This window comes from Protopterus annectens, chromosome 1.part0 (assembly GCF_019279795.1).
Source record: "Protopterus annectens isolate FY-2018-M chromosome 1.part0, PAN1.0, whole genome shotgun sequence".
Classification (NCBI taxonomy): Eukaryota; Metazoa; Chordata; order Ceratodontiformes; family Protopteridae; genus Protopterus; species Protopterus annectens.
The window spans coordinates 164,199,755-164,218,815 of NC_056725.1; the positions used below are offsets into that span (position 1 = coordinate 164,199,755).

The following is a 19,061-nucleotide window of genomic DNA, read 5'->3' on the forward strand; positions in this document are numbered from 1 at the left end:
TCGTCTGCTCCGAGGGGGCGAGTGGCATCGGACCCTTGTCCGACCCCGTTCTCCCTCTCGGAGCTTCGGCGCTGGTGAGTTCGGCTCCGACATCGGCTTCGGAGCCGTCTCTGTCGGTGCCGGGAGGGGTTCTTGTCTCTTCGGAGCGAGGGCCTCGGACCTTGCCTGACAGGGATGCCTTCGAGGTCATGCGGAGCGTGCTAGAACCGGGTTCTGCCCCGCAGTCGGTTCCTTCAGCTCCTCCTTCTACAGTGCCTGCGGAGATTTCTGCTCACCCCCTTGTTTTACACCGTAGAGAACCAACTCCTCAAGTTTCCCCATTGGGAATTTCCTCCTCTTCCGAGGTCTCTCCTGACCCTGCTGGAGATCCCCCTAGGAAGAGGCAGTGCAAGAGGAAGCACATTGACTCCCCTGAGTCTATCACCTCTGACACTGACTTGGAGGAATCCGAAGGGTCCCCACGTTGCCCCTCTGAAGATGTCTCCTTTGCAGACATCCTAGAGATTCTCAAACAGAGGGGAAATTGGCCAGCCTTAAACCCTTCGGAGGATGAGTCGGTGTATCTTGAGGCGTTTGGTTCTCGCCCTTCTACCTCCTGGGTGTCCCCTCCCTTTGACCCCCTTATGGAAGTGGTGGCAAGGAAGGCGTGGACGGCTCCTGACTCAGTGGAACCCACCCCGAGGAGACCATCCAAATTCATCACGGCTCCCTCAGACAAACAGTTTCTTTCCAAAGGTGTCCCGGTTGATGCTATGGTGGTGGCTGCGGCCACAAAGAAGGAACTAGCTGATCCTTCTGTTCCTGTCCATCCTCCTAATAAAGATTCTAGGACCATGGACAGGTACGGCAAGCGGATGTTTTCGTCAGCGACTTTTTCTATGCGGTCGCTGAACTACTTATGCCATTTCACCCGTCTCCAAAGAGATTTGCTCAAGGATATGGGTGAATTGATGAAGGATCCTACAGCTGAGGGGTTCAAAGACACAATGAACTCCCAGCTGGCTACCCTAAATTCAATAGTGAACTCTTCCATGCGGCTGGTTTCATACGCAGCAGATGGAGCGAGTAGATCTGCAGGCACAGGCATTGCATTACGAAGGCACGCCTGGATGCGGCTGTGTAATTTTGCGGACCCTTTCAAGGCGTCCTTCACCAACTCCCCCTTTGACGGATCATCTTTGTTTGGTCCACAGGTGAAGGATACATTGACCAGGTGCGAGGTGGAAGGTAAGACTCTCTCTGCATAGGAGTCCGTTTTCCACCCTTCTAGACCCTATCCCAAGGGTCAGAGGGGGAAAGATGTGGTTCGCAAACAATCTCAGGGAGTCTCATCTGACGCACAAGGTCGATTCCCTCTAGAGGCAGAGGGGGAACAATAATCGGCCGCCCAGAGGCAGAGGAGGTCCAAAACCAGGGTAGCAGAGAAATGTTCTCTGACAAACCCTTTCAGCACCCCTGAGGGGCTGCCCGGCTGTCCGCCGGAGGCAGTCGGGAAGATTATCGCTGTACCCAGAAGCCTGGCTTTTAACTCAAGACAAATGGGTACAGTCGATCATATCCGAGGGTTACAAAATTCCCTTTATTCACGTCCCATCTCAACCAAAAATCCCTTCCAGATGTTCCACAGGAACAAGCAGCTTTGGAAATTTCAAAGCTGCTATTAAAGAGTCATCCAACCAGTCCCAGCAGACCAGCAAGGATCCGAATCTACTCCAAATTCTTTTGGTACCAAAAACAGGGACTGGAGGCCCATTCTAGATCTCAGTCGTTTAAACAAGTTTGTCAAGAAAACAAAATTCGGATGGTCACGCTACAGTCCATCCTACCCTTCTTGGGTCAGGACAATTGGATGTGCTCTATAGATCTTCAGGACGCTACTATCACATCAAAATGAACCGCGCCCAGGAGATATCTCCGCTTCAGGCTAGGAGCCAGTCACTATCAGTTCAGAGCCCTGCCCTTTGGTCTCACTACAGCCCCCCGAGTGTTCACCAAATGCATGGCAGTGGTCACGGCTCACTTGAGGCGCCAGGGATTCCAGGTGTTTCCATATCTGGACGATTGGCTCCTTACGGCCACCACCAGGCATCAGCTTTTACTATCCAGAAATTTCACCGTGCAAACCTGTCAAGCTCTAGGCATATCAATAAATTTCGAAAAATCTGCCTTGTCGCCTTGTCAGTCTATTACTTTCATAGGCGCCAAATTAGATACGCAGACTCTTTCAGCAACGCTCACAGAGCAGAGGGTTTTAGACATTCGAAACCAAGTTTCTCTACTATTGAATTTGGTCAAAGTCAAAGTCAGACTGGTGTTAAAGGTATTGGGACTCATGGCGGCAGCTATTCCTCTTCTTCCCTTAGCTCGCTTTTACATGAGAATCCTCCAGTGGATGCTCTTCACCCAATGGTCCTTTCAGCGACTCCCGATGTCCCATTCCATACTGATCACTCAAGTATGCAGAAACCAGCTATCTTGGTGGGTCACGTCACCTCAACTTCTCCAAGGAAGACCCTTCTCTCTCCCCCCTCCAGTTGCCACGTTGACAACAGATGCCTCCCTGATCGGGTGGGGGGGGCATTATCAGGGCAGGACAGTTCAGGGCACATGGCAACCATTCGAGTGCCACTTGCACATAAATGTCCTAGAGATGAGAGCGGTGCTTCTAGCGTTGCAAGCCCTACACAACTCTCTTCCCATAGGGACTATTGCAATTCAGACGGACAACATGTCCGTGGTGTGGTACATCAACAAACAAGGCGGAACCAGGTCTTACCCTTTATGTCGAGAAGCACTCAGACTTTGGCAATGGGCGATCTCTTCTCAACGATGTTCATCGTGCATTACAGCTGCAGTAATCACATATGGGTTTTCAGCCGGCAGGCGGTCCCTCGGTCGGCCGAATTCCAAAGTCTTGGTCCGGCGTCGGTTGTTGTCGCGTACTCTTCTGACGTCAGGAAGGCTAGAGTATAAAAGACACAGCCGACGCCATCTTCTTCAGTCTTTTGCCGCGGTGCCCGAAGCAGAAGCAGTTCGCAAGTGCCGATCGACCAGCTCCTGAATTACGAAAAATTTGGAACCAAGTCTTCATTAAAGCTAAGTACCCGCTGGGGAATCTTTTCTTGCCTCAGACCGATGTCAGAAAAGTTAATAATTGTATTTCTTGTGGGAAGCAAATACCGCATAAGGATTTCCATTCCCTTTGCATACCTTGTTTGGGCCCAGACCACGACGTCTCGGGCTGCTGCTTTTGTGCTACCTTCAATAAACGCACTATCAAGCGTCGGGCGGAGTTCGCCCAGCACTATTTTGGTAAAGCGTTTAATTATAAAATGTCGTCGGATACTCCGACTACCGTTATGTCTAGAAAACGCAAAGAAAAGGACCGCCAGTCGAGAACCGCGGTCTCCACCGACACCACGCCGAAACAAGCTCCACGCGGTCCGGTTCTCAGTGAGACGCCTTTGCAGTCCCTGACTACCGACACTCCCTCGGCAGGGTCTTCTGTACCCGAGACCGCTGGTTCTTCGGCCCTTTCCCAGACTACAACCGAAGCCCCTGCTCATGCCGAGCCTACCAATGTGGATAGATCTACATCCACCCATGGTGTATTTAGGCCTTCATCATCTTTCTCTATCAAGGCCTTCACTAAAGCCAAATCAGCCAAGCAACTTACTAGGCCTGCTACACAAGGCCCAAGACCTGGGCCCACGCCTAAGAAGCACATGCTTAAAATGGCTGAAGACCTTATCACTCTTATCAGAGGCTCCCAGGCCCCTCCGGACAAGAGACCCAGAGTAGAGGAGGATTCTCCTACTTCTGACCAAGAATCCATTTTAGCAGAACATTCTGATGCTGAAGAACACTCTTATTCACCTTTCGAGGATTCGGATGCAGAGCAGTCTATTCCTTCTGTATCCCCCCCTGAGGATTTTTCCTTTGGGGAAACCTTACACTCTTGGAGAGAGAGCACTTCCACTGGGAAGGCCAAGACTTTTCAGACTCTAAGAAAAGGCTTAGGGAATTTCTCTGGTTACCTCAGCATAGACCTTTGGCTATTCCTCCTGTTTTGGAGGTATTGGATGATGTCTACTCGGAGGCCTGCCTTAATCCTGATTCTCTGCCTCCTGCACCAGTTAAGCCGGATAGGTATTACAGAGTACCTAATTCTCATCAGTTCCTCTACAAAGGCCATAATGCAGACCCTGAAACTATTTCTCAAGGCCCTAAAGGAATTAAGGCCTCCACGGCCAAGAATCCACTTCCTGCGGAAAGGGAATCTAGATCTCTAGAAAGGTGGGGTAAGAAGGTTTACACCTCGCCACCCTAGCCATGAGGGCCTTAAACTGCCAGTTTCATATGATTAAATATCAACAATTTCTGTTATCACAATTAAAGACCAAAATGTCACAGCCTGAACAACCAGATTTAAAAGAGTTGCAGGATATGATGCATAGTGCTGAACAAGTGGGTAAGCACACCTTACAATGTGGTTATGATGCCCTAGAGGCCTCCAGCAGATCGGCCGCTACCGGATCAGTCATTCGCAGACATGCATGGCTAAGGGAACAAAATCTGCCAGACCAGGTGAAAGCAAAAATTCTGGATGCACCTTTACATAAGGATGTTCTTTTTGGTGCTAATGCTGAGGATATATTACGTAAAATGGAAGAAAAAGCAAAATCTATGCAAACTGTCAAAGCTTTCTTACAGGTTCAGCAGGAATTGGCCTTCAAAAAACTGGTCCTTTCCAACCACTGACAAGACCCAAAGAGGCAGATACAGACGCGGAAGGGGCAGAGGACAAGCCCAAGGGTCCTACAGAGGCAGACAATGGCAATCACCAACACCAAGAGGTGGTGACGGCAGTGCACAGCAGTACAGAAAGCAGACTCAATGACTCCCTCATTTCCATGCCAAGCAAAATTCAACTGGCAGCACCTTTGGGAGGAAAACTGGCACTATTTGCAAACAATTGGCATATTGTCACAACAGACAAATGGATTCTGGACATAATAAACAGAGGCTACAAATTCCATTTTCACACTCTTCCAAAAATGAGAGGCATGCCAAACCTACCACAAAATCAAAGGGTAGAGGCACAACTACAAATTGCAAAGCTCCTAAACATGAGGGCTATACAAAAGGTACCCCACGCACCAACAAGCACAAGGTTTTTATTCAAGGCTTTTTCTGGTGCCAAGAAAAGGAAGCGACTGGAGACCCATACTGGACTTATCCATTCTAAACACATTTCTTCTCGTACCAAAATTCAAGATGCTCACATTACAGCAACTCCTTCCCATGCTGGGCAAGTGGTTTTGGCTGGTAACATTGGACCTCAAGGAGGCATACCTGCATGTCCCAATCAGACAAAGTTGCAGAAGATACCTCAGATTTCTTGCAGGTTCAAACCACTATCAATTCTCTGCATTGCCCTTTGGCTTATCTACTGCGCCCAGAGTATTCACCAAGTGCCTGGCATCAGTGATTGCATACTGCAGACTTCAAGGGATACAAATTTACCCTTATCTGGACGACTGCCTGATCCAAGCGGACAGCAAACACGTACTTCTGAAACACCTGGCATATGTGACACGCTTACTGCTTTCTCTGGGATACACCATCAACAAGGAGAAATCAAAGCTAACACCCTCTCAGAAAATAACCTTCCTGGGTGCCAACTTGGACACAAACACCCAGATGGCTTACCTTACACCAGAAAAACAAGGGCAACTATCTCATTACTTCAAAATGCTTGCAAAAAGTACCAGGCTTACTGCAAGGAAAATCCTGCAGGCTCTGGGATTCATGGCATCTTGCATTCTTCTAATCCCATGCGCAAAGCTGCACATGAGGAAACTTCAATGGTACCTAAAAAATCTATGGTCTCAACACAGTCACAGCTTGGAAGTGGAGATTCCAATAATTCCCTGTCTTCAAAAGGAGTTCATATGGTGGGCCCAAGCATGCCAAGTAAACACAGGCCTCCCATTCTGCAAGCCTCAAGCTACACAAGTCATAACCACAGACGCTTCAGATTACGCCTGGGGAGCGCACATGAAGGACAGGTGCATTCAGGGCAGATGGCCCCAAACAGAAAAGCACCTTCACATCAATCAAAAAGAAATGCTGGCAGTCATAAATGCAATCTCAGCGTTCAGAGAATTCCTGCATCCAGGACAACTGCTCATAAGAACAGACAACACCACAGTAATGTGGTACATAAACAAACAAGGAGGGAACTCATTCATACCCCTTGTGCAGACTAACCATGACTCTTTGGAACCTAGCTCTGGAAAGACAAATGGAACTTCAGGCTCAGTACCTGCCAGGAATGGAAAACACACTGGCAGACACTCTGAGCAGGCATATGACAGACCCTCACGAATGGAAGCTACATCCACACGTATTCACAGAGATTGTTCAAGCGTGGGGAAGGCCAGACATAGATCTTTTTGCCTCCCACAGAAATCATCAATTAAAAAGATTTTGCTCGAGGACCTTCCACCCAAAGGCCTGGAAAGTGGACGCCTTTCCTTCACATGGACAACTCGGTCAGTTTATGCATTCCCACCACTACCTCTACTGCCCAAGGTACTTTTGAAAGTAAGAACAGGCAAGCCGAGGATGATACTGATTGCTCCAGACTGGCCGAGACAAAATCAGCCCCCGGGGGAGATTTCTGCTCACCCCTTGTTTTACACCGTAGAGATCCAACTCCTCAAGTTTCCCCATTGGGAATTTCCTCCTCTTCCGAGGTCTCTCCTGACCCTGCTGGAGATCCCCCTAGGAAGAGGCAGTGCAAGAGGAAGCACATTGACTCCCTGAGTCTCACCTCTGACACTGACTTGGAGGAATCGAAGGGTCCCCGTTGCCCCTCTGAAGATGTCTCCTTTGCAGACATCCTAGAGATTCTCAAACAGAGGGGAAATTGGCCAGCCTTAAACCCTTCGGAGGATGAGTCGGTGTATCTTGAGGCGTTTGGTTCTCGCCCTTCTACCTCCTGGGTGTCCCTCCCTTTGACCCCTTATGGAAGTGGTGGCAAGGAAGGCGTGGGCGGCTCCTGACTCAGTGGAACCCACCCCGAGGAGACCATCCAAATTCATCACGGCTCCCTCAGACAAACAGTTTCTTTCCAAAGGTGTCCCAGTTGATGCTATGGTGGTGGCTGCGGCCACAAAGAAGGAACTAGCTGATCCTTCTGTTCCTGTCCATCCTCCTAATAAAGAGTCTAGGACCATGGACAGGTGCGGCAAGCGGATGTTTTAGTCAGCGACTTTTTCTATGCGATCGCTGAACTACTTATGCCATTTCACCCGTCTCCAAAGAGATTTGCTCAAGGATATGGGTGAATTGATGAAAGGATCCTACAGCTGAGGGGTTCAAAGACACAATGAACTCCCAGCTGGCTACCCTAAATTCAATAGTGAACTCTTCCATGAGGCTGGTTTCATACGCAGCAGATGGAGCGAGTAGATCTGCAGGCACAGGCATTGCATTACGAAGGCACGCCTGGATGCGGCTGTGTAATTTTGCGGACCCTTTCAAGGCGTCCTTCACCAACTCCCCCTTTGACGGATCATCTTTGTTTGGTCCACAGGTGAAGGATACATTGACCAGGTGCGAGGTGGAAGGTAAGACTCTCTCTGCCATAGGAGTCCGTTTTTCCACCCCTTCTAGACCCTATCCCAAGGGTCAGAGGGGGGGAAAGATGTGGTTTCGCAAACAATCTCAGGGAGTCTCATCTGACTCACAAGGTCGATTCCCCTCTAGAGGCAGAGGGGGGAACAATAATCGACGCCGCCCCAGAGGCAGAGGAGGTCCGCAAAACCAGGGTAGCAGAGAAATGTTCTCTGACAAACCCTTTCAGCACCCCTGAGGGGCTGCCCGGCTGTCCGCCTTCGGAGGCAGTCGGGGGAAGATTATCGCTGTACCCAGAAGCCTGGCTTTAAGACAAATGGGTACAGTCGATCATGTCCGAGGGTTACAAAATTCCCTTTATTCACGTCCCATCTCAACCAAAAAAATCCCTTCCAGATGTTCCACCCGGTCTAAGGGAACAAGCAGCTTTGGAAATTTCAAAGCTGCTATTAAAAAGAGTCATCCAACCAGTCCCAGCAGACCAGCAAGGATCCGGAATCTACTCCAAATTCTTTTTGGTACCAAAAAAAACAGGGGACTGGAGGCCCATTCTAGATCTCAGTCATTTAAACAAGTTTGTCAAGAAAACAAAATTCCGGATGGTCACGCTACAGTCCATCCTACCCTTCTTGGGTCAGGACAATTGGATGTGCTCTATAGATCTTCAGGACGCGTACTATCACATCAAAATGAACCGGCGCTCAGGAGATATCTCCGCTTCAGGCTAGGAGCCAGTCACTATCAGTTCAGAGCCCTGCCCTTTGGTCTCACTACAGCCCCCCCGAGTGTTCACCAAATGCATGGCAGTGGTCACGGCTCACTTGAGGCGCCAGGGATTCCAGGTGTTTCCATATCTGGACGATTGGCTCCATACGGCCACCACCAGGCATCAGCTTTACTATCCAGAAATTTCACCGTGCAAACCTGTCAAGCTCTAGGCATATCAATAAATTTCGAAAAATCTGCCTTGCCGCCTTGTTAGTCTATTACTTTCATAGGCGCCAAATTAGATCATGCAGACTCTTTCAGCAACGCTCACAGAGCAGAGGGTTTTAGACATTGAAACCAAGTTTCTACTATTGAATTTGGTCAAAGTCAAAGTCAGACTGGTGTTAAAGGTATTGGGACTCATGGCGGCAGCTATTCCTCTTCTCCCCTTAGCTCGCTTTTACATGAGAATCCTCCAGTGGATGCTCTTCACCCAATGGTCCTTTCAGCGACTCCCGATGTCCCATTCCATACTGATCACTCAAGTATGCAGAAACCAGCTATCTTGGTGGGTCACGTCATCTCAACTTCTCCAAGGAAGACCCTTCTCTCTCCCCCCTCCAGTTGCCACGTTGACAACAGATGCCTCCCTGATCGGGTGGGGGGGGCATTATCAGGGCAGGACAGTCCAGGGCACATGGCAACCATTCGAGTGCCACTTGCACATAAATGTCCTAGAGATGAGAGCGGTGCTTCTAGCGTTGCAAGCCCTACACGACTCTCTTCCCATAGGGACTATTGCAATTCAGACGGACAACATGTCCGTGGTGTGGTACATCAACAAACAAGGCGGAACCAGGTCTTACCCTTTATGTCGAGAAGCACTCAGACTTTGGCAATGGGCGATCTCTTCTCAACGTTTTCTGACGGCGACGCACATCCCCGGGAAATCCAACGTCATTGCAGACAGACTGAGCAGAGCAATTCTCATGCCACACGAGTGGTCTCTAAAGACATCAGTTCTAGAGGAGGTATTTCTAAGATGGGGTCATCCTTGCTGCGATCTTTTTGCTACTCCCCAAAACAGCAAGTGTCAAGACTTCTTCACGCTCTTCCCGTTACCAGGCCAACCCATCAGAGACGCTCTAGTCCACGATTGGCCCCGGGGACTTCTGTATGCTTTCCCCCCCTTTCCATTGATACCTCGTCTAATTCAGAAAGCCATCGCGTTGAGAGTGACTATGATCCTCATTGCCCCTTACTGGTCTCGACAGATATGGTTCCCCTTTCTTCATCGTTACCTTTTGGAGCAGCCTTGGCATCTGGACCCAGTACCAGACCTGATTACCCATCAGTCGGGTCAGCTGCACCAATCTCTGTCTTCCCTAAACCTCACAGCATGGTTTCTCCAATTCCTACCTTTAGCCAGGCTTCCCTCAATATCTCGCTCGGTCAGAGATATATTAATAGCCTCTCACAAATCCTCTACCCGGAAGATTTATACTAGTAAATGGAAAGGTTTTTCCTGTTGGGCATCATCGAAAAACATTGATCCTTTTACTGCATCTATCCAATCCATTTTAGACTTCCTGGCGGAACGTTTTCACTTAGGATCTTCTGCGTCAACCATCAGAGTTCAGTTGGCTGCCATTTCTAATTTTCATGTGGGGGTTTCAGAATCCAGCATAATGGCTCACAACCTCTGTAAGGCCTTTCTAAGAGGTGTATTTCTCCTCAAACCTCCGATCAAAGACCCTCCACCTCAATGGGATTTAAACTTGGTTCTGGCGTCTTTGATTCTTCCCCCCTTTGAACCAGCGGCTTCATGTTCTCTGAAGTTGCTTTCCTGGAAGACACTCTTTCTGGTGGCCATTACTTCAGCGAAAAGAGTTTCAGAATTACAAGCCCTCTGCAGTCGTCCTCCTTACCTACTTTTTCACAAAGACAGAGTATCTCTCCGGACGAACCCCTCCTTTTTGCCAAAGATCTCCTCTCAAGTTAACCTAAACCAGGTTATTGATCTTCCCGTTTTTTTCCCTAATTATTCAAATAGATCAGAGCAAAAGCTGCATTTTTTGGATGTTCATCGCCAACTGAGATATTACTTAGACAGAACTAAACATGTCAGGAAATCTGATCAATTGTTTCTGTCATATGCAGAAGGAAGACTAGGCCTTCCAGTTACCAAAGTGTCTCTGTCTAGATGGTTAACTTCTACAATTACCTTCATCTATGAGATTAGACATCAAAAATTACCCTCAAGACCTAGAGCTTACTCAACCAGGGCATTAGCTACATCCATTGCCTTTCAGGACAGGTTGCCAATAGACTCAATCTGTGCAGCAGCCACATGGGCTTCTCCTCATACATTCATTTCACATTACAAATTGGACATGGTTTCTAGAAGCCGTGCCAATTTTGGTTCCACTGTTCTCAAGAGTCTGTTCCGATAGGCCACCCGGGATAAGGTGCTAGGGACACGGTCCCATCCAGCAAGAATGAAGGCGAGATTGACAACTTAACATTAAGAAGTTATGTACCTACCATAACGTTCCATGTTAGTTGTCTTCTTCGCTTCTTTCTTCAAGTCCTCTCCTTCCCCAAGCCTGGACAGACCGACAGGGATTGTTTTGTGTTTTCTTCTTCCGAATCTTATTATTCCATATTGCACACTAGTATTGCTTGGTATAGCTACCAAATGAGATCTGAGTAGTTACCGCCTAGCATTGTGGGATATAGGGGAGCCTCGAGCGGTGGAATTAGCTCGAGCTTTTAGTATGCGAGTGAGCCGAGGATCGGCTCCGAACCCATCCAGCAAGAAAGAAGGCGAGAAGAAGACAACTAACATGGAACGTTATGGTAGGTACATAACTTCTTGTTTTGAGATCTGGTTATGATTTCTGGTATTAGTACATTAAATAAAATGAGAGAACTTGAAATTTCACAATTATCGTTCCATAAGGCCTTACAGAAACATTCAAATTCCTTCCAAAATTGGGATAACATAGTACATGCAACACTCATATGGAACCACTCAGCTTCTGTTGCTTTACGCCTCCAACATTTCATATAATTTGTTTTGTACATATTTGCAATTTTTTGAGGTGTATAATAACTCATGTGAAGGAATTTCCACGTGTATATTTTCCAGTAAGGAGAAGTAGTTTTTTGTTGTTAGTAGTAAATTCTCCATTATTTATTTTGGTGGAGTATTCCCAAAAGAAGCATTCGTAAAATTAGTATCAGATCTAATGACTTTATATATTAGGGATATAAATGAGGTGCCTTTCAAAGAGCCATTAATTATATTGGTCAGTATTTCTAATGTTTTTGGTACGTTTCCATGGGTTTGTAAAGAAAATATAGTTTTGTTGTATATAAATTCTCTGCAGGTTTGTATATCTATCCAGTTATTATGTAGGCTGGATCTAGTAATTAGATGGTTAGCTGGGTAAATTCCATTGGTGGATAAAAACTGATTCCAGTATATTAAGTCAAACATTCATTTGTATAAGCAATAGGGAAAATGGATATTAATAAGCTTTTAATTAACTGGTTAAATTGGGTGATTTTCATGAAATTTGCCATTTATTAGACTAACAAAGGAGCAAGATTTTTAACTTCTGCTTATCTTGTGTGTATACTTTTAAAGACCAAATAAAGGTATTCTCGTGTATTGTAGTTAGAGGATCAATTAGCATTCTATTATTAGTTAAATTTTTTTCATGTATTAGTTTCCAATATGAATTTTATGAGGAGTTTAGCCATAAAAGAATTATATTAAAGATGGAAGCATTTATATAATCAATGTTAGGAAAGCTAATACCTCCTCCTTCCCAGCTTGCGACATTTCTTTGTAAAGAGATTCTGGGTTTTTGGGGATACCACAGAAATTTTAATAGGCTATTACTATTTTTTTTAACAATTTCTTAGTTGGGGGAATGATTAAAGACTGACTTTATATAAAGAATTTTAGGTAGCACTATCATTTTAATTAGCATTAGTGTGTCCTCAAAAGTAAAAGTTTGTTCCAATTGTCTGTGAGATTGATAATTAGATTTGCTAAAATATTATAGTTTGTAGTAATTGTATTCTTAAGAGTCGAATCCAGGTATTAAATTTGTGCATTGTCCCAGTTGAAGCATTTATAACTTTCATTTTCATAGTCATCTTTTTATTTATTAACAAAGTCTGTGTCTTATGATTAAATTTTTAGTCCTGACAAACCTTCAAATAAATCTAAAATGTTAAGTAGCTGATCCAAAGATGTTTCAATGTCTCCACTAGTTAGTAATAAATCATCAGCAAATATCTGAATATTTGGAAATATGTTACTATTTAAATTATAACCTTTAATGTAAACGTTATTCCTAATATAGTTGGCTAGTGGTTCTACAGCTAAAGAGAAAATTAAAGGGGAACGAGGGCAACCTTGTTTTGTTCCTTTTGTAAGTTTAAAGGAGGGGGGATAAGAAAGACTGTCTTTACAAAAGAAACAGTCTTCATAAAGGTTTCTAATTAATTTTATAAAATGTAGGGAAACTTTATAGTGTTGTAAAGCTTTAAATAGATAAGACCAGCTCAGTGAGTCAAAGGCTTTATTTATGTCAAGACTCATTGTTGTTAATTCATTTTTATTTTTATTAGCTAAATCTATTAGTCAGAAGTCTTATTATATTGTCTTGGACTTTCCTATGTTTAATAAAACCCGTTTGATCTTCCTCTATTAGGCTAGGTATAATGGAATTGATTCTGTTTGATATTATGCTCATGAAAATCTTATCTGTTTAATAGTGAGATGGGTCTATAGGAGGAACAGGAAGTAGGATCTTTATCAGCTTTAAGCATGGGTGAGATTAGTGAATATCTCCATGATGGTGGGATATTCTATGTAGTTTTGATTTCATGAAATGTATTTAGTAGTATTTTTAAGATATCAGGGAAGATTTTATACATTTCAGGAATTAGACCATCTAACCCTGGTGCTTTAATTTTTAAATTGTTTGATTTTTTTAGTTCTGTAAATGTGAAAGGTCCATCAGTTTTAGCAATATTTCCAGGCGATAAGGTCTTTGGAATATTCAGATAAGAATTTGTCTAGATTTGCATTTTCATGCATTGGTTTGAGGATATATTCTCATTTTGAAACCTTGTTGTATGCAACTTAAATCAGAACTTTTATTTTCCTCATATTTTCAACATACGTAATTTCTTTTATGTGATTTCTTTCTTTCATGTACTTTGAGTGTACTGCAATTCTGCGTAGACTTTTAGGATTGATAGAGTATGGACATAATTTGATTTTCTCTAGATTTATAGATCTTTTGTGTTGCAATACATTTTGATATTCTTTGTTTTATTTATATTGTCTAAGACTTTCTTATTTGGTGTAAGATGACATTTTAAGTTATCGAATTCAGTTTGGATATCTTGTAATCTTTTATCCCTTTCCTTTCTTTCTTTTTTCATGTACCACATTTTAACTTTTCCATATAATACAACTTTGAAGGTGTCCCATAAAATTGTATCTGATACTTCTCCATTGTTATTAGTTTCTAAAAACTGATTAATTTCTGATAACATCCATTCTTGATGGCCTTTTATTTTCGTAATATAAGCTGGTATTGTTTGGCAATGTATTAAGGGCTCAGTTTGAAAAGTTATACTAAACGTAATGGCATTGTGGTCATAAAGGGGACAAGATATTAATAATACATTATTTTTGATTGTAAAGAATTTGACACTAAAACTTTATCTATGTTGGTTTGTGTCCCAAACCTATATGAATAGTGAGAGAACTTTGAGGAGGGAAGCTTTATATGATGTGTCTTAAATTTCTTGTATTGATATAATTATCTAGGTGTTTTGCTACAGGGGAGATCCTGAAGGTTTTAGAACTAATTGTTTCATCAGAGGAAAGAATGCATTTAAAATCTCCGACTATCATCTCTCCTCTAGAATGTAAAGTTATAATGTCTTAAGTATTTCTTTACTGACTTTGTACCAATTCCAGGAATCCAGTAAGAATTTGAGTGTGTAGTATTTTCTTTCAAGTTTAATTACTACTAATGTTAACATACCATCATTGTCTATAAATGAGTTTACAATTTCAGGAAGTCTTAGACTTTCTTTTCTAAAGAATTAGCACACCTCTTCTTTTGTGATTAAACTGGGAACTGTTCAACATTTTATAGTCTTTGTGTTAGCTTATTTAAGTCTTGGGATATTAAATGTGCCTCCTGAAGAAATATTATATCAGCCTTGTGTAAAAAAAAGGTATTTATTAATACTTGCTCTTTTTTAATATGGTTATTTAGCCCATTTACATTCAATGATGAGCATTTATACATTAAGACAATTTAAAATGTATAATAGTTCAAATTCAATGATGAGCATTTATACATTAAGACAATTTAAAATGTATAATAGTTCAAAATAAACATAATTATTTCCTAGGGGGTTGACCTTGCAGGTTATAACAACATTTGTTATGGACTGAGTTTCTGTAACAAGGTAAAACTAGTATTTATAGTAACAATTCTTCTTCATGGAACCTAGTGTTCCTGGCTTAATATGTGTTGCGTACAAGCCACAGATCTGACAACACATATTCGATAAAAGTGGGTCACTGCAATTGCATGCTTTATTAATGCTCTCATCCTTCATTTTCTAGCAGTGCTATTTCTAAAGGATGCTTACCATCACATCCCCATAGCCACAGGCTTCAAGAGACTTCTCAAATTCTCTGGTCAGATTCACTTCTGCAATACCCATCAGGTTTATCTAAAGCTGCACTTGTGTTTACAAAGTGTCTAGCTCCAGTAATAGCTCACTGCAGTCTGTATGGTATTGACATGTTTCTGTATTTGTGTTTTCATTATGTTTGAAGAATCCTTTCCTAGATGTCAGTAGTCCTTAACAATCTGGGATTCTAGATAAATGTGCAAAAATCCTCCTTGACTCTGTCACACAGGAATGGTTCTGGCTGCCATGTAGACACTTCTCAGCAAAAGGATTTTTTTACACATTCAAAGGTTGATTTTATCTGGAAATTTTCCTGAGGGTTCTCCGGATTCCAAGGTTCATAACTTCTGTGATTTCTCAAGATTTCTCTTGCCAAGTTACACAGGAGAAAAATTGAATGGTTTATATAAACAAACAAAAATGTACGTATTATCTTCTTCCCAATTCTGAGCTTTGTCAAAAAGGAACACTTATGGACAGAGCAAATGCCTCTAAATCCAGGTCTCTCTCTTCTTCTTGGATCCAAAGTCATTCTGCAACTACAGATGTATCCGATTTTGCTTGGAGAACAATTTCTGTGGGAGTAAAGGTGCAAGAGATGTGAAACTTCTTAGACAAGACCAAAGCATTTACATGCCAAAGAACTGTTGCATGTGATCTATGTCTTAACATCTTTACATCTGTTGTCCCTGGGACCTCTTCAGGTGATTACAGAAAACACCAGTAATGTAGCTAGGGTAGGGTGAAGGAAGAAGTTGCCCTGGGCGCAAAGTGTTAAGGGGTGCTATGGTCTATCTAATTTGCTTTTTAGTAAAGGTGCATACCAGCTTTTTAATGCTGGTATTGCATTTATGGTCTAAACTGAGTGCTGTAGTGCTCTGTGGGTGATTTAAACTGGAGCAACTTTACTATAGTTTTAAAAGGGGAAAAGATATTTTTGTAGCACTACATGTGTAGTAGTCTTTAAAGATGTATCCGAGTGCTGTAGCACTCATTGTGTGGTGTAAATCTGTAGCAAGCATGTTGCTACAGTTTAAACTGAATTTTACTCTTTCCTTAAGAGCTGAGGGTGGGCACTACATTGGGACCTGGCATTAGATGAGCCAGCTATTGCTCTGGGCAACACCACAGTGTGTTACATAAGTGGTGAGGGAGACCAGGTTGTACCCTCTGTATAGGGTGACTATGATGGCTTGGGAGGTAGCTCTACAGCACTCCATAACCCTCTAAGCATTTTACATTCTGTCAGGGCAAAGTACAGTGGCAGACAAGCTGAGCAGAACCTGGGCAGACCCTGAAATATATGCACAAGTTACTTTCATCTGTCCTGTGTTCTTCTATCAAGGTACATCTTGCTGCCATTTCAGCAGGTCTCCCCATGGATACCCTTTCTTCTGTGTTTTATTTTTTTGACAGAACTGTTTTTCATGGGGGTTTCTCACGTGAGGCCTACTAGAAAACAGGTGACTCCTTCTTGGGATATGAACTTTGTGAATGAAAAGTTAACTGTGTCTTTAACTGAATCAGCTCATCAGGCTGACTTAATCTTCCATGTAATGAACCTTACTTATGGCTGTTGTTTTCAAGAAGAGTATCTGAGTTTGTAGGCTGTCGTGATGGATGAGTCCTATCTGATCTTCTATGCAGATAGGGTCACATTAAGAGCAAATCCGTCACTTATGCCCATTAAGAGCAAATCCGTCATTTATGCCCAGAGGTGTTTCAGGATTTGTTTTGAATTAAGCCTTCAATCTCTGTATTCTATCCAAATCCTCCAACTGGGGAGAAAGGATTTTATATACTCTGGAAAGGCCTAGGTATTTCAAGTACTATTGTTGAAGAGCCAATTGTTCTAAATAAGCAGGTCAGCTGTTTGGGCAACCTGGGTCAAAACAGTCTTTTTAGGTGGTTGTCCTCTGCTGTTGCCTTTGGTTGTACCCACCATGGAAAATACATTCCGAGTTTATTCCACTAGAGCCGTGGCATCTGCAGTGGCATACAAAAAAGATGCGGACTGCAGCTGCATACTAGAGGCAGAAACCTAGTCCTCTCTACATACTGTTACAGAGCATTGAAAACTGGATTCCTTCCTTGGGTCTGTGACTGACTGTGCTAGGACTGTTCTCAGGGGGCTCCAGAATCCTCTTCCTCCCAGGTTGGATAGACATTGGTTATTGATCAATGTAGCCATAGGCTACTGCAGCAGTGAGGGTGATGAATATAGTACAGTTATATAGAACGATTGCTACTTTAAGAACAAATCCCACATGCATGCCAAAAGTTTTCAGAGTTTATGTTGAATGCAACCTTCAGTCTCCCTATTTTCTGCCTAGAACCTAAAAACTAGTGAGGGAGGATTCTTCATTCCTGAGTAGCCTGTACATAGAAGGGGTATTGCACAAGAAGCATTCCTGTCTTTTGAAAACTGGCATCACAGTGCCCAGTTATTACTTAACACCCCCCCCCCAAAAAAAAACAAAACAAAAAAAAAAACAAGAAAACAAAGCTACTCCTATTCCTCCCTAAAGCATCAGAAGAACAAATCTACCTTCAAAACCTTCTTGCTTAACAATGCAGAGATAGAAATTGTATCCCATACAAAACTGCTTGGTGTGACAATTTATGACCACCTCAGATTTGAATTCCTCATTCAGAATAATATAAAAAAAAAATCAGAAACTTGGCTTGCTTTAGAGACATGAAAACTTTCTTACTAACTCTGCTAAAACACCACAGAAACTACATACCTCCTTATTTCACTGTTACCCGGTGCCCATATCCTTACCAACATGTAGGTATGTGTAAAAGCTAAGCTTGAAATATGCTACAACAAAGTTGATTAAATTTGCTGCAAATAAATGTTATGCACATCACTGCAAGGACCTTAAGTTTGAACTACCCATCTACCTGGATTTCTAAAGCTAGCTACTGCTGACAACAACATTTATAAAACCATGGCTGTGCTGCACTAAGCTGTATTCTTTCTTCCTTTCACCTAAACAGACCCCTTAGTTCTAATGATTAACAGCTTCTCACTATGTCTATGAACCTCAAAAAGCAATTGGAAATGGCCTTTACTACTACTCTGTTGCCAAGAAATGGAATTCTGTTTCACAAGCTATTAGACATGTAACCTCCCATCTTTCCTTGAAGCGTTTTTTTGAAAGGCTACATATCAGATTCATGGCTCTGCTCATGCTATACCCTTAGTTGAACATCAATCTTGTCTACTTTTCTCTACCCCTATCTGTGCAGATTCTTTGTCCATCTCCACTTCCTAATCTTCACATGGCTATACCACCCTGTCTACCCCTTTACATAACCTCTTCCTACCTCCGCCTCCCCATTTGTACTAATCTATTTTAATCTCTTCCCCCCTTAGTAAGAAACAGAAGTCAAGAGTTGAGTTTAATTGCAAAAGTGTGAAGTGCCAAAAAATGCTCTCCAGAATTGTGTATAGTGATTTGCTAGTGTTTTACTTTTTTTTGTCCGTGTATCTCTATGCCTTCTGGTTATTTTTGAAATGTATAATTTTCAGCTGTGATGTATTGGGGGGTGTTAAAAGCATTCTAGAGACAGGTACTTGGTCCACTATACATACACTTACAAAGTATTGCAAACTGGATTCCATCTCCTGGTCCAGAACAGGCTATGTTAGGGCTGTACTCTTGTATCGTAACCTTCTCTCTTCACATGTTGGACAAGCTGTGATAATCTAGCCATATAGCTTTAGGCTACTGTAGCAGTGAAGCTGACAAATGTAGTACAGTTATGTAAATAACCATGCCATCCCTCCATCTATCTTTTCTTTGATAGAGTTAATGTGCGCATAACTTTTCTGTTTTGCAGGGCAGTATGCTCTCACTTTTGGAGGATAAGGCAAAAAAGTCCCGAGTTTTTTTTTTTTGCAGTCAGGCTGCTTTTTTTACCCTTTGGAACTTGTTTCACAGCCTGGGCTCATCTGA

General features: G+C 43.1%; 1 protein-coding gene across 1 annotated transcript in view; it reads left to right on the forward strand.

Annotated features, from left to right (window-relative positions):
- LOC122788139 (glia maturation factor gamma) overlaps window positions 1-19,061 on the forward strand; it is a 515,865-nt gene that overhangs the window by 91,787 nt on the left and 405,017 nt on the right. The window lies entirely within an intron of this gene.